The sequence below is a fragment of the Corvus brachyrhynchos genome, unplaced genomic scaffold, assembly GCF_000691975.1.
Source record: "Corvus brachyrhynchos isolate BGI_N302 unplaced genomic scaffold, ASM69197v1 scaffold136, whole genome shotgun sequence".
NCBI classification, from domain to species: domain Eukaryota; kingdom Metazoa; phylum Chordata; class Aves; order Passeriformes; family Corvidae; genus Corvus; species Corvus brachyrhynchos.
Window position 1 is genome coordinate 744126 of NW_008239080.1, and position 17201 is coordinate 761326.

General features: G+C 37.3%; 1 protein-coding gene across 1 annotated transcript in view; it reads right to left on the reverse strand.

Annotated features, from left to right (window-relative positions):
• Positions 1–16352, reverse strand: part of RIMS1 (regulating synaptic membrane exocytosis 1) — a 246029-nt gene extending 229677 nt beyond the window's left edge. Inside the window, exon 1 of the mRNA XM_017739265.1 lies at positions 16250–16352. The gene's annotated coding sequence lies outside the window, so the exon portion shown is untranslated. The remainder of the gene's footprint in view (positions 1–16249) is intronic.
• Positions 16353–17201: the final 849 nt, after the last annotated feature.

Here is a 17201-nt window from a genome sequence, read left to right on the forward strand (position 1 = left end):
ACCACGTGCAACTGAAGGAAAACCCTTTTTTCCTTAAGCATAAGAGAGAGACTTTTCAAGAACTGGAACACTGACTAACATCCCATGTTCTGTCATCCTTTGTGTGAGTTGGGTAAAAGGAGAGAAGTGCTGGAAAGGGGGGGTGGGGATTTGCTTTAGTTTCTTGTTATTTCTCTTTACTTTTAATTCTATTAGTAATAAAACTCTTTCATTGTACTGCAACTGTTTAAGGTTTGTGCCTGCTTTGCTTTCTCCTAATTCTTATCTCACAGAAGGAAAATAAGTAAGTAATGAATATTTTGAACCAAAACCACTACACTAAATTGGTGTTTCTGCCCGGTTTCGAACTCAACCCGCTACAGTGCTTTAATGACATTTGCTAATCCAGAACTCTATTACCTTTACACCTATATTTAGGCCATTCTCTGGGACTGGTCTTAAACACAGAAATCAAGGAAAAGGGAAACCATTTACAGATTCATGTGAGAGAAATGCACATTAACACTGATTTTGTGATTTTTTGACTGAAACCGGTAAGTGTGATCTGGGTTCTGCCAGAAGGAGAAAAAATGTATTAAAAAAAAGGCAGATGAGATTTCACCAAAATGAGCATCCAGCCTCCAAAGCTCAGCTCTGATAACAATGGATAAGGCTCCACAGCAGTATCAGCAAGATGGATCATTTAGACAAGAAGTACAATCCTTATTTACACAGACCATTAACTAGCTATATATATACACACACACACACACAGAGAAACACATGGAAACTTTCTTTTGGCTAAGGTATTATTATACAATGAACTTGGGGAGAGATGGGGTTTCATATAAAGTTGCAGAAAAAGTCCTTAAAAAGCATTTTGAAATGAATGTCAGAACATCTTCTATTACAGCTCATTTTTGACGAGTAATGATTTTTACTTCCTCCAAAATCTACTTTAAAAAATTTTGCCTACTAGAAGCTACTTCTAAATGACACCACACAATTCCATCTTTACTCTCGCCATGCATTTCAGAGGTCACTGTGAAGGAGGAGTCAGGAGAGGCACTGGCTTTAGGCTAGCAGGAAAACACCTCCTGCAGTCAGCCCAGAGAAATCCTGGCACCAGCCAGGGCACCAGCCAGTCGGGGCTGCCTACACCACAATCCCAGGAGAGCCCCCTGGGCTGCAGAGCAGCAGGACGTGCCTTTCCCATGCCTCTGAGTGACCATGCACCCCGAGGAGCTGCCATCCTGTGCCCCAGCCTGGGATAAGCCAGTCTGGCCTCAGGCCGGAGCGCAGCCGCCTCACGCCAACTCTTCCCTGACCAGCACAGTGACAACACCCCCTGCCGACAGCTAATCAAACAGCTTTATATTAATACATAATTGATTATTCTTTAAAAAAGAAACTTCCAAAACATCAAACCGTCTTTCTCGGTCATTAATTCAACCCTCTGAATATTTTATATCTCTAGACACTTCTACTTGTGCATACTTATTTTAAGAGCACTTCATCACGGCACTGATGCTACTTGTATACATTCATTGCTTTTTAATTTCATTGTGTACGCGAACATAAATAGAAATTCCTAGAGTCTGATGTCATAAAACTACCCAAACTGGAAAGATGTGAAGCCAGTTTTACTAGCAATAGGGAAACTTAAAAACCAAAATTTTATCTGATTCTCTACACAGAATAGCTATGCCTACTTACATAAGACTATTTCTGGCAAACAGAACCTTTTATTATTTATAAAACAGTAGCACCTCCTCTTTCCTCTGGAAAGAAACAAAATTTTCCCTTGTGTGAACATCTTATTTTGACATAACTACCTTCATATTTTTTTAATTCACAGCATACATCTTCTGCTTTCAAACACCAAATATCTACATTATTAATTCTATCCAGAATTATTTATGTGGGATGATGGGTCAAAAAGCAGCCTGGAAGACAAGAGTTTCTTTTGGATTTTATTTCCCAAGTGTTATAAAATTGATAATTTCATGAAAATTGAATAGTTAATCCCACAGACATAATCAAACTACCAACTTCACCTCCTGCATCACCTTCCTAGCCTGTAAACCAAACTCCCAAGGAGCAAAGCATCATCCACCCACTTCCACTCCCCATGCACTTCCAGTTGCAGATTTCCTACAGATTAATGGCTTAGAGATGGAGCTCATGTTACTACCTGGATCAACTATCTGCAAAAAATGTGATGCACTGTTTTCTTGGCAATCAAGGAACTACATCATAAAAAGAACACCCTGCTGAATTCACCTGCTAGCTTTTCCTCCAACTCATCAATTCAATTGCTTGCAACTGCTGTCCCAACTTCAATCATGTAACTTAAGGCTCAATAAGCAAGAAGAGGAGTAGATATAATGAACATGTCCCCCAGTGGCTGCTTTTTAAGACTTCTTAGAAGTCTAATTTTAAAAGCAGGATGGGAAGAGAGGAAAAAAATTACAGAGAAGCAGTGGTGAGGAGTGGGGAAATAATTTGTATTCTTTTCCTGTAAAATGAGTTCTATGAGACCTGCTTCCAAAAATAGAAGCAATGCCAGTGGAAATAAATATTATACCACTTATGTTGTTTTCTTGAGCATGTTCTCTCTGAAGGCATCGAAATATTTTCAGTAATAATACCAGCTAAAAATGAAGTGTTCCACCACTTTTTCACTTTTCTCAACTCTGCACAGAAAAATTTAGTGTCCTACTATTGATCACACATCATCATCAACTGATGATGAGAAAATACATGACAATGAGATAAATTGGTGATGGAAAAGACAAGTGGATGCCAACACTTGTGGCACTACATCACACCAGACCTGGCTGTCGTAAGAGGCTAAATTCTCCTCAAGGATTGAAATGTTTTCCCATTAACAAAGATCTACATCAGCTCACTAAGAAAACTCCCTGGAAACTAGAAAAATATTCATTACATCAGTACACACATAACAGAGTTTGGCAATTCGTCACATCTAAAAGCAAGAAAAATAAAAGGAATAATCTCGTTTCGAAATTAACATCAATAACAGTTCTTCACATTGATCTGCATATCCATGAGCAATTATTAAGAATATTTTTAAAGAAAAAGTGCACTGAACTTAAATGTGGTTCCTCTGGAAAAAACAACATTACTCTTTCTCCAGGTAACTTTACATATTAAAGAGTTAAACTCCAGCCCCTTGCTATTGAGATTGTTACTTAAATGCTATTGAGATTGAAAACTTAAATGTGAGGCTGACAAACCTGATTTTTTTTTTTTTTTGTTTAATATAAAAAGCCAGTTTTTTCACCTCACTAGGGCAGTCTCTTCCCAGGGAAAACCAGTATGTTTCAGCACCCTGGTGGAAGAGAACACTGTAGCACAAATAAATGATTAAAAAAGAACTCATGAATGACTATTATTTTTTTCAGGTAATAAGCACACCTAGATCACACATTTAAAGCTGACTAATCTTTGTCAATTGAGATAAATCAGGAAACTGCTGCTATTCTTTAATTCATTTTTCAAAACATAGCAGCCTTCCATAACACCTTCTAAAATGTTGGGAGTGGCAATTTTTTTCAGAAAATATCTACAGTGAGGAACTGCAATCACATAACTGGCACGCAATTGAGCAGTTTTCAACATGATTCCCTCATAGATAGAGACGGCAGCTGCTTTTTTCCAGTTCTTCCTCACACCGTATCCCACTACTGCCATCTTCTTCCTCCATCAATCATCCCTTTGATTTTCGGTTGTGCTATTTCTTCCCTATTGCTTATTCTGCTATGCTTTTCCACTTTCTATTTAATGTTTCCACTTCCCACTTATTTTTTTTAAATCATGACTTTCTTAAGATTCCCTGCCTATTATTAGTAGTACTTTTAGAAAACCATTGCAAAGTCTGAGAGAAAACTCACATAAAATTACATATACCAATGCTATGCAAATACAAATATCCCACAGCTCTACCTTGCTATATCTTCCCTAAGTCTACTGACTAGCCTAACGTGTATTCCTCCCTCTTGTGTATTCCACCAATGAATCCTACTAATTTCATTTCCCCTTCTTCTAAGTTAGTTTGTCTTTCAAATCACTGTGTCCCAGACTCACTCTCTTTACGCTTCCCTCCACCAGCCCAAAGATACCTTCCTTCAATTCTACCAGGTCTCCCATCACAAAGTAGGAAAAGAGTCAGGACCAGAAGGCAAAGAATATCTGATCTAGAAAGTCAGGAGAGAACTACAACTGGCCCTTCCAATTTATAACAGAAACTTTGTTTAGCTGTTTAGAATCAAAAAGGATGTTAAATAAACAAATAAATAAACAGAATTTAGAAGCTCCCATCAAAACCCAAAGGCCAAGCAAGTCTGATATCATCAGATGAGAAGAAATCACCTGTCAAGGAAAAGTTGATGCTTGGGTCTGGAGAAAGGATGGCTGCACTAGCAGTTGCCAGAAACCCATGGACAGAAAATACAAGCGGGCCCAGGCAAAAGATTCCAGGAATGCATTAGAGGAAAGAAAGTCATCTTCAAAGCTTCCATTTTACCAAATGGGAAATTTAAAATGCTTATGAAGATAAAATATCCAATACTCCCCTTCCATTCTCTGTTACTTCTCTGTCTCTTGAATGCATTGCTTCAATAGTATGTGTAAAAAGTCTGGTTCTCATGGAGAATCATTTTGGTTGGTAGGGACATCCTGAGATCTTCTTGTCCAACCTTGCTGCTCAAGCAGGGTCAGTTAGTGCAGGTTTCCAAGGATGAAGTCTCCAGGTCCTCCTCTTGAAGACTGCTTTCTAGATGTTCATTCCCTAGGCAGTGCCTATAGTCATTACTCTCCAGATGCAAGACTTTGCATATTCCTTTGTTGAACTTCCTAACATTTCTGTCTGCCCAGTTCTCCAGCCTGTCCAGGTCCTTCTTAATTGCAACACACTCATCTCATGCATCAGCTGTTCCTTCCAGTTTTGTGTCATCTGTGAACATGTTAAAGGTTCACTTTGTCTTGCAGTTCAGCTCATTGATGAAGAGCTTAAACAGTACCGGACCCAGCACCCAGTGTACTAAAAGACAGCACTGAACACATGCAACTGCTGAACACACTAACTACTTGGGAGAGACTTATGAAAAATGCCCTAAGGTTATCTAACTACTCACTATCTTTGCTGAATGTTTTAGCTGAAAATAACCCAAGTATCATTCACATTGGGCTCCTGTTTACTAGAAAATTGACAGTATAGGACTGCCGAGGCTGACAGGCAACATTTATTAACACCAACACTCCGTTTTCTATACTGTTCATTGCAAGGCAACTGCTTAATAGGCTGGCATTTTCTTTGTAAAATAGTTCAAAAGACAACTCTGCTGTACGCTGCAGCAGGAAGTACTCCAATATGTAACAGAAAACAGAGGAGTGCTATGCACAGCTAAAAGGCTGTGCTCCTGTCATATGTACCTGAGTGGACAAACTTTGTGTCCATTCTTCCAGTTGACTGCTGGAACTGGTAGAACTGGAGGCCAGCTTTGGCACATCTGTAAACCCCTCTATTTAGGACAAACCACCTCCAATTAGGACAAGAAAGAAATTCCTTCTGTTTGAATAGACTAAAATAGCTTTTCTTTGAAATCATGAGAAAGGGCATCATTCTAGCTTATCCTATTAGACTCTTAATTCTTTATTAACAAACAGTTAACAAGCAAGAAACAGTTTATGCTTTGTAAGAGACACATGCTGTAGTTTGAAGATCTAATGGATGACTTGAAGAGCACAGAGTAGATTGGGTCAACAACTCTTACCAACAGCACATTGTGTTACTTATCACTGCTTCCCTCATTTGCAAGTATGACGTCTCTTGACTCAGTTCCAACTTTAGCACCACCTGGTTTTTGCAAAATGGTTTTTAATTCATTAAAAATATGTTCTTAATTATCATAATGCAATAAATAGCCCATCTGATGTATTTTATGAATAATTTTTTTCCACATTCACATTCTTAATTTTAGGTTAACAGTTTAGGATATTACTTTAAATTTTTTTTGCACATATACATATTTCTAAATACGAATGTTATTGGTAAGAAAGAAATCCTCAAAGGGTGTTACATCCTTCTCAGTGAAGCACAATTAAATCTATTCAACTAGACAGACATTATTTAGTAAGTACATTCCATAAGCTACCAATTCTGAAATTACGCTGTAATACAAAGGAACCAATTTTCACATTAATTTGTATTAATGCAATGACTTAAGATCAACAATTCTCCTTATTCTGTTCTTGCCTACTGTGAAACCATGGCCTGAATTCCAGAAACATCTCACACTTGAAAGGCAAAGCCCACAGAAAACTCCCATATTGTGAAGAACAGTTTTCACTCCTGAAGAACAGATTTTTTTTGTCATTCTCTCAGGATTGACACTATTTATCCTAACATTTTAGCTAAGGAAACCTTCTAGAAGTTGTCCTTTGCCAAAATTTCTGTTTTGTTCAGAAGCAATCCAAAGAAATTTAGAGTTCTGCAATATGCCTTTTTACACACACACACAAATTGCAGAGAAAAATAAAAATAATTTCCCCGTAAAATAATATTTTTAAAAAAGGAATGTAGATGACTTTGGTGAATAGCCAGCCCTTTGGTTACTACACTGCTCATAAACACCTTTAGTCTCTTTGAAACCTTCTAAATGATAGCCAAGCTTATCATAAGTAAACACGTAACCAAAAGATCAGTATTCCCCCACCACTGTAGATCACATGCTTGATTTCCAGGTCTCGGAGTTGAGTCTGTACTAAGTCCCACTACACAAATCCTTGTCCCATGACCCATTTCATTTGCATATCCTGTATAATACAAGAACAATTCTCTGTATAAATTATCCCTGTTCGTGATTCATCAGGCTTCTTATCACAGACATGGTTTTCTGCACCACTGGACAGAACGGCTCCTACAGGGAGTGAAGTCAGCCAAAAGAGAAGCAACTCGACCAGAAACAAAAAGATTAATTAAACCCACTAATTTATGAAAGAAAAGAGGGCAGCAATACCTATATGCTGCAATTTACAGAAGTTGTATTTGTCCATCTATTCAGGAAGAAAGGCACCTACAGAGCCTTCCCTAGCTCTATGATGACAGTGACTATTTGAAATGGTATCTGGATAAAATTTCTCCAATTCTATTTAAGAAGCTGTAAAATCATTAACACATCAAAAATGCATGGCTTAGTTTTCCCATGGCAAGCTGTGTTACATAAACATTCACCTGCTTACTCTCCAAACTGCACTATATTTTTAAAGCTATTATGAATTCATATTTTATCCTACTTCTGTTTTGATGGCTTCTAACAGATGGTAGAATTATTCAGTTTGTTTTCAGTTTATCATGTACATACCTTATATGCGTTTAACCCAGAAAGGAAGCAAGTGAAGAAGAGGAGGAAGGCCACCCTATTGCGTTGCTCTGCCTACTTCCCTGGGGCCACACAAGAGACTGCTTTGCTCCTCAGAGTTGCTCTGCACTGGCAACTCCTGCCATGGACCACCAGAAAGGGAGGGCACTGAAGAAATCTGAATTTGAAAAGCTGCCAGGGAGACTTTCAAGGCAAACCACTGACAGACTGGAAGGAAGGGCACTGTTCTGGAGACGAGAGGAAACTACATGGTTTGCATGGCTCAGGAAAATTTTGAAGTTGGACCAATTCCTCCTTTTTAATAGGCGCAAATAATAAGATTCACCTAGCAGACCAGAGTTTCCCCTACAACAATTATCTTGTTTTAGATTATCTGAGTCTGGTCTAGTAAAACATAAATTTAGCTAATTGGAAGGTTTCTGCTATCACTTAGTTTGTTCAGCTTGAAGAAAGTTGGGTACCTTCACTCAAAGACTCAACTCTGAGTGGAGTCACCTGGCAGAGGTTCCCTCCTTCTATGATATAATTATTTCATTTCTCCTTTTGAGATGGAGAAGTAAAGACACAAATAAATGACCTACATAAATATAGCAGCTGTCAGTGCTAATACACAGAAGTTTCTTAAAGCCCTATTGTTTGGGGGAGAAATAGTGATTCAATTATTCTGAAATAATTTTGTTTTCTAAAAACAAGGAACTAGTCACCTGCAGTCTCTCAACAGTTAATGGTGAAAAAGGAAGATACAAAAGATTACCATTCAACTTATTACACATGCTTTTCTTGGTATACAAGCCCTCAAAAGTACTTTTTAACAGCACTGACTAGAAGACAGTTCAGATGACAAGAAAATATATATGAGAAGAATCTCACCCCAAACCACTTGCAGAGTTATGAGTTTTCAGATGCTGACTTTTCCTTGCATTGCCTGTCATGTTATATTAGAAGCAGAAACAGAGATCTATCTATACATGTGGTTTCAGAAGTGGCAAGTGCTTTATTTACCATAACTTCAACAAGATGAAAGCTCCTAAGGGCAGTTAAGGTCCCCCTAAAATATGCTTGGTTCATATAATAAAATCTACAAGAGTAATAATGAAAGTAAAAATGGTGTGCATTATTAAAGCATTTATCTTAAAAAGAAACTAACATTTGAAGCCAACATTTATATTTGTACTGTGTTCCAAGTTCTGCCAGTCAGGAGGTCTGGTAGGAGGACTGGAATTACAGCAATAGGACTTACCATAATGCAGACCCTAAGCAAAGGCCATTAGAGTAGCTGTTCTGAGTACAAGTACCATTAATGACTTCAGACTGGCAAGTAGCCTGACACAGAAAACATCACTTCCCATTCCAACAGTATTAGTTGCTGTCAAGACCACTGCTAATGGTGGTGTCTGTCACTTCTGACACTGTTGACTGTGACATCCAGTCAACAGTAAAACAGTTTATGAACCTCTGGCTGAATGTGAATCTGGATGAGTAAAATGATTATGCATTGTGTGAATTCAAAGTACAATACTTGTTTAACAGGGCTGTAAGAGATATTAATGGAAGTTCCCAAGAAACGAAGCATTGTATACATGGCACTGAAGCATTACAGTAATGAGGATGTTAAAATAACTACACAGAACTATAACACTTAAAATATTGTTATCCTGATGATATAGGAACTCAAACTGAATCAAAATAAAAATCCAGGAAATTATTTTGACAATTTCATGAAGAATTCCTCATTTAGAAAGACAGAGACCTACGAAAACTAACACATACAGACATGCCCTGATTTGGGTGAATTCTGCTGAATTTAATTTTATAGAATCACTTATATCACTTATCACTTTATAGCATCCTTGAGCTTCAGAAGGACTGCTTGAGGTCCCTCATCCAACCCCACCCTGCTCCAAGCATGGTCTACTACAGCAGGTCGCCTGGGACCATGTCCAACCAGGTTCTTGGTTATCTTCAATGATGGAAACTTCATGAACTTCACATGGCATGAAGTTAATAGGCATTTAGTCTAATGTGCTGTATTTTTTTGAGAGCTTTTTCATTCTTTGGTAGCTGAGACAGCCAGCTGTCCTCCAGAAAAACCACACACCATACACCATGCAGTTACCAACAAGGGAGAGAAACACTGCTCAGAGCAGCACATCCCATAGCACACCAGAAGGCTGGAAAGTCTTCACTTCAATGGGCAGGGCAGTGGGAAAGTGGTTTACTTTCCATTTTACTGCTTTTCTATTTTGCCATTATTGCTTCATCGAAAATAGTTTTTACATTCAGCATCTTTTTCATGTTTTTAACTTTAAAAGGCAACCAAAAAAATCCAGCTCTAACTACAATCTTCTGATATCAGAATCAACCCAAGATTTGGTTCAATATTACCTACACCTAAAAAAAGCTACTATGGCTTGTAATTTGTGTTGCCTCACACTATGCTTAAGGCTTAAAAAAATCATTTGGCTTAGGGTAGTGCAAAATAAATCCAAATTATTTTAAGATAATTTCTCAAGATGCACGTAGCTTAAAGAAGCAATCAAATTTACCTGAAATATATACTCTAACGAGAGAGAGAAGTATATTATCAGTACAAGTAATCTTATTAAAATTTCAGGAGCTCTAAAGAGTTGAAATTATTCCTTTCAAGATTCATCAAGGTGCTCAAAGGGAAGACGAAGATTCAGATAGACCACATACTACAAGATAATAATAGATAATTCACCATAGTGAGAAGGAAGGATGGACGGACGGAAGGAAGGAAGGAAGGAAGGAAAGAAGGAAGGAAGGAAGGAAGGAAGAAAGGAAGGAAGGATCTACTCACTATTTCAAATGGCTTTTATTTCAGTTGACAGATTTCAAGATGCTTTAAATAAAAATAGAATTATCTCCATTCTACCGATAAGGGTGTTACAGTCCACCCTGACGGGAATAAAAATAACTCAGTCCGTATAGCTGGACAATTAAAGAATGAAGAACAGTGTTATCCAAAAGCCTGGTACCATCTCAGGAAATGGGAGAGTGCTCTATGCACAGACACTGTCAATGGGAATTTTCTTTCTCTCTTCTCCAGTGTTGCTGCTTACTTTGCTGTAAGACCACAGCATACAAAAGCAAGCAGAACATGAAATCAGGTCACATGTACAGCACAGTAGTGGCGAGCTGTGTGAATTTTTGAAGAACAGGATAATTGTTTTAAAATATGTATGCCATTGGTAGCCAAAGTGCCAAGCTGGTGTTGCATACAGTATGATCTAAGGGTGCACCATGTAATTGGCATAGGGGAGGTTGCTGGTTCTAGCTGCTGAAACACTCTCCACTTCTTGCAAAAAGCCATGCCAATAACTTAAAAGGAATATTGCTTTCAGATTAAATTTTAATGATGTAATTTTAAATACTTACTTTTTCTGAATATTTATATGGTGCAGTACTATGAAATATGTCTATTACAGAACACCACTCTGAAGTGCATAAGCAGAAGTGAAGTACATACCTTGAACTTAAAAACTTATATTTTTAAAACATTCTTGAAATTATAATAGGCAAAATCCAGAAATTCTCAAAGCATTTATTCCAAACACTGACAGTCTCAAACAAAATATCTTAATGAAATTTAACAGCTCTAAAGGTATACTTTTTAACAATGTCTGATCGGCAGTAGCTTCGGCTTAAGGTGATGCAAAGTTCTAAAGGAACAGAAACTACTCCATTCTGTGTAGCAGAGTTTATCATCTAGTGAAGAAGCAAGCATGAAAACAGAAAGCTTGCAGTATCAGAATATTGCAAAGTAAAATGAAGAAAAATCTTCTTTCTTGCTTACACCTTAGAGTACCTCCAGAACCCCACCTCCAGGGTATCACTAAAATCTGCTGACTAAGATCTTGGCTTGGTTTGATTGTAAGCATGTGGTTTACTCCTCTAAAAAAAAAATTGGGTAGTGTAATTTCTCACTCTGTAATTCCTTAAGAGGGGATTTTTTCCCCTCTGAGCTCTACTTCTCTTCAGCCAGCCCCATACATCTTGGACACCATTCCTGCATGCTTTCCCATATGGGCAGAAGTCCCAAAGCAGCTGCAGAGTTAATTCTAGCAACTCCTATTGAGATAACTTCAGTGTAAGGAAAAGGGTGACAAAGCAACTTCCCCCAACTCCAGAATACCAGCTTCCCAAATCAAAGTTGTGAATGGCACACTCACACATGCTTGAAAATGCAGACTGTGATGGGAATCAGCACTAAAGAAAGAAAGAGAGGAAAGGATTGCTGGTACTTAATCTATCACTTTACTAGCTTTCAGTAACAAAAGCAAATGCCGACAGGAGTCTCACCTGGTTCCTTGTAGCTGGAAGACAAGAATCAATACAGGATTACTAAAGAAGAAAAATCTGAGATGTGTCAGAACTAAGCCTCCCAAACTCAAACCAAAAAATTCCATAATGAAGGGAAAGCAGCAATCTCTCACTTGAAATCACAATTTGTAATGCAATGTAATTATTCACCCTCCAGAGGTAGTCAAGCAATATTTTGATTCTTGCCTTTCAGCCATTCTGAACAACTTAATTATCATCCTTTGCTAAAATGGATGCAGGAATGATGCAGGTTTAATTCTCCAGCCATGTTTTATGGTGTGTTTGGTTGTTGATGTGAATACTGCAATTCAGTAAAGCAAGCTGAACTAAACGAAGCTAAAGCTTTTTTGCTTGTACAATGATTTTAAGAGATTTCTAAATAACAACATGGAAATGCAGAAGGACATATTGCAAAGATGTCGGAAGCAAAATCACTGGCATTTGCAAGCCTTATATAGCAAACATCTCCGTCATCTTACTTCTTTTCCAGATCTGCTCTCTTGCTTCAGCATTAGTCCTATGCTTGTATCGTACAAGTATGTGGAACACACCAACTGGAAATACTTTCAAAGCACTAAATTTGATTTTTAATAACTAAAAAAATTTATCAAATGATCACTTCATTACAGAACATTTCCCCTTCCTAGATGAAGGTTGGGGTTTACTTATAATTTAAAGCACAGATTCAGATCTTGTTTCCAAAACACTATTTATATATTACCAGGCATATTTAGCTATGGATTTATTTTACTGATACATTTTCAATCCTGCTTTATCATGTGATTCAAAGTGACAGGCTATTACTGAGTTCATATTTCCTGTCTGACTTTTCTGGAGTTTAGATTAATAAATGTATTTATAGTCACTATTTACACTACCACTTTGGAATTACATTTAGCATCTTCCATACAACAATACACACTTACCTGTGGCAGATCAACTTTGCCTCTGTAAAATACTGACTTTCTATTACCACCATGAGAAAAGACGTAATTTTAGGAAATTAATTTCTCACCCACCTACAGTTTACTCAGGATGCTCATAAAAGGCATACCAAGTTACCAAACCAATGAAGTAAAAATAGACATAATTGTTTAAATAATTATTTGTCCTTCCAATGCTTTATACCCATGATAGATGATAAATCACTTATATTTGTGACGGAATCCAATTAACACTAACATGAGTAAATTAGAATTACTAATTCAATTTTTGGTTTAAATGCTAGTAATATGGGGGGACTAATTATTTTTTTGTTTTAAATGCTAATAATATGGAGGCAGGAGTCCAAACTAAAACCGTATTTTAAAGTTACATGTGCATTTAACACTGAGATACAAAATTTTGAAGTGTGCTTATTTACCCAGAACACTGTTAATCAATGAGTTGTTTCTATGATACTGGTCACAAGCTGATAAAATATTGCCTAATGCTTTTATTGCAATATATAATGCTAATTTTCTATAGATTTTTTTTTTACTCATTTCTTTACCACAGGGTGGTGGTAAAGTGGTTTAACACTTTCAAACTGTTCTCTTCCTCAAATATTGTAAACCTAAAAAATAATAGTTACCTTGCACTCCAAAGAGATAATTGTGGTTTATAAAGACGTTTTTGTATATTTCCTAGCTCTTTTGTCCACAGAAGACTGGAATGTTTTGTTGGTCGACTGCAACAGTATTTTGACGAAGCACTGTACATCTCCAGCATAGATGTGTAACAGGCTGTCATTTTTGTCAGAATCAAAGAAATTCTCCATCAGATAAATGTTGTTGGTTTTGATGTAAAAGAGCGTGTTAAACAGACCCTCAGAACAGTCAATTTGCTCATTTAATTGACTCAGTATTCTTTCTTACTTCTCTTAATTGGGTGAGTAGCTAGAATATAGATAATGCAGTATAAGGATAAAATTACATGCTGTGTAAATTCTGCCACAAAAAAGTGATGTTGAAACAGTTCAGAATGAAGCACATTTCAATTATATAATAAAAAATATGTTGCAGTGACATTGCAAGTCTCCCTGTAACTGTTCCTAGCATTAAAAAACAATGGAATAGTTAAATCTGAAAATAACTTATTAAATCATAATTTGATTTGATTGGGTTGAAATGCAGCGTCACGGCACCCAGAAAAGCATTAACTCTGACTACTGAAAACAATAGATAATCACATGACTAGTTCATTTTTTGTATTTGTAGTCTAAGAAAAATTAACTGGATTTTTTATTTTTAAAAAGCATTTCTCCTGGCTTCTATCACAACACGTCAAATTCACTGAATTATCTCTCTGAAATTGCAAGGTTCAAGCAAAAAAAAAAAATTTAAAAATATCAAATTACACCAAGACATGGCAGAAAGGTGGTGATAAAGGCAACCTAAGAAAATCCCTTAGACACTAAGCAGCAGAGCAATTACTGAAGCATTCTCTCCTTTTCTACTACCTAGACAGATCTCCTGGTTTTCTCAGATAATACAAAGAAAATATTGTGGTCCTAGGAAACATTATCAGATGCAGACAGTATCAAACACACAGAACACCTTCTAATCTCCTTTTCTGCCCTGGAAATTCAGAAGGAGAGGTCATCATTCCTCTGCTGAGAAGGAGTAAAGTCACACTGGAGAGATTTTTTCTGTACTACGAATCACTCCATTAAGACAAGCTGTCTCTATTCATCCGCTGAAGGGAACACCTCCTCCTACAGGAAAGAGTCACAAAGGAATCTTCTCGAACAGGCTTCCTGACCAACATACATGTACTGGGAGTACAAAGCCTTCCTCTGAGCTCGAACTTCGTTACCATCTGACTTTTTCCAAACTTTTTAAGGGGAGCTGGTACACTATGCACATGTACTCCTGGTCATGGTAAGTCCTGTCAGATACATCTACCCAAACATCAAGGACTCCAGGTACAAAAATGTAAAACCAAAATGTGGTCTAAGGCATCATAGCCAAACTCAGTAATTTTTTCTACCTGACTTCTGAAACACTTTGGCTTGTGGGCATTTCTGTCTTCTTTGATCAAAGACAAACAAACAAAAAAATCCCTGAATATCAGAGGATATTCACAAACAGATTTGCTTGGCTGAAAATCCGAAATGCTATCAAATTAAGCCTTAAGGAAAGATTTAAGTTGCCTAACACAGCATACCATTTTTTTTCTCTTATCTATTGTATATAACCTGTAACCTATGAACTAAGCAGCCTGTTTCTCCCAAAGTGATAGAAAAACACGCTCCCTCTCCAAACTGCTATCATTATTTCTATTTTTAAATCTAAGCAAAATGCAATGATGATAAGTGCCTTGTTGTGGATACAAAAATGCTGTTAGCAAGGAATTTCCCTGCTGTTTTCTAAGCTGTGGGATACTTTTCTCTCTCATGAAGAGATTAGCAGAAGTTCTCTAAACCATGAACACCTGCAACCTTGTAGAACTATGTTTATGGTACAGCAGAAAAATATTTTGACAATGGATGTTTTAGGATTTTAGCCAATCACCCCCAAGGGGTGGCTGATCCTTTGTCCAATTAGGCTATGACGAAAAAGTCTATAAAAGAGTTTGTAAAATAATTAAATAAATCAGTCTTGCTGCAAAATTCCTGCCTGTTGGATCTTCTCTCCTCCTCCCTATGGCTGCGGGATACGGTAATATTTACGACTGTAATACCTTGTGAACACACAGAAAGAAAATTACAGAAGAACAACACAGCATATCCCAACACAGCTTCATTTCAGGTAACTCCAAAGAAATGGTCTGCTTTTCTGTTTAGGTCCTTACTTTATGCAGATCCCTATGGTATCTGAAGTCTATCTCTCATCCATCAAACCTAAAACCTTCACAGTTACAGACGTGATCAGCAGCAAGTCCAGTTCTGGACTCAAGCTGTACTTCATTTTAAGTGCTTTCCAGTTCAGAATTCAAATGTGTTCCATCTGAACACATGCGTGAAGCAAAAGCATGGTTGCTACTGAAATCAAAAGATTTAAAGTTATCTACAAATCACAGCTCAAAACCCACAAAACTTCATTTGAAAAAAAAGTAATAAATAACATTTCCCAAAATTCTGGTGCTAACTAGTTTTTGGTAAAATTTTTCATTTTGTTTTTCCTTTGTGTGAACAAGTGTTGTTAGACTGTTTCAAGCCTGTCACTTCATCGCAGCTTATCTTTTAATTTCATTGATCTTCTAAATCAGCAGATTCCTAATCTTTAAATACTACTTGAAATGTGGTTTTGGGTGCTAGCATACAAAGACTTAAAAATATTCAGAATAGCATGAATATTCCATGTGAAATATTTTCTCTCATTCATGCCTCCCTAGCTACTCTAACGGATGGATGGGGATTTTCTGTGCCCTTATTTAGTGTTGCTGTTCCCCTGATCTTAAAGATCTGCTTCATGAAGATAGACAACTTGCACACATTTGAAAAGCAAGCTATCATCACCATCACCTACAGAAAAGCTTTGAAGTATTAAAAAGCAAAATAATTTAAACTGCAGTAACAATACATATTAACATATCACCATTGTTTTACGACAGAACCGTCTGACCAACTGAAAGCAGTTTTCTCCCCTGAAGCGGTTTTGAAATCATGTCTAGAAGGGTCACTAATTCCACAGGTATCCAAGCTGAAAAAACAAGAGAAAAGTAAATTGCTTTTGAGCAAGTAACTCTTCTTTTAGACCAGAGCATAATGTTACAATTGTTCCTATTTGATTTTCTTTCAGCATGGCAAACTTTTAATCAGACAACTAGGTCCTGGAGAAGCATGTGGCATGGCATACTTTTGTGGCAAATAATCAAGATAAACTATCTTTCCACAGACTTATATGACCAAAACAATTATACCAGGAAATAAACTGTTTTCAGAATATAGGAGGTACAGAAGCATTTCCATGGTAAACAATGCTCACAGAGCTTCACAAGTCTCCTTGAAGAGGGAGCTTTCCAGCGTATGAAGGATGCAAATGAGAAGCCTGCCTTTAATTTCTAAGGGTGTCCTGAAGAAACAACACTGCATGGTGTGTCCCTTTCTGCAGAGATTTCAAACTTTATAGCTTTACAAAGCTAGTAATACAGACAGTATCTGTGATTTGTCAGCTGCCCTACATCACACTGTAGATGTCATACACCAGATCAAGGATGCAAACCAGTAAATCCCTGTAGGCAAATACAGAAGGGCCTCCTCAGAATTACGGTCCTTCCTCCTCAACACCAGATGAAACTTTCCAGAAAGCTTGTAAGCAGCTTTCCACTCTCCTGTCTCCTCACAATTACAGAGGCTCTACAAAAACATGGTAGGTTTGCAATAGGGTCTTTCTTCAGGCTTTTTCGTATGCTGTAAATCAACAACTCACAGAATCACTGAATGGTTTATGTTGGAAAAGATCCTTAAGATCACTGAGAGTGATAAGGTCTCCCCTGTGCCTCCTCCTCTCCAGGCTAAACAACCCCAGCTCCCTCAGCTGCTCTTCA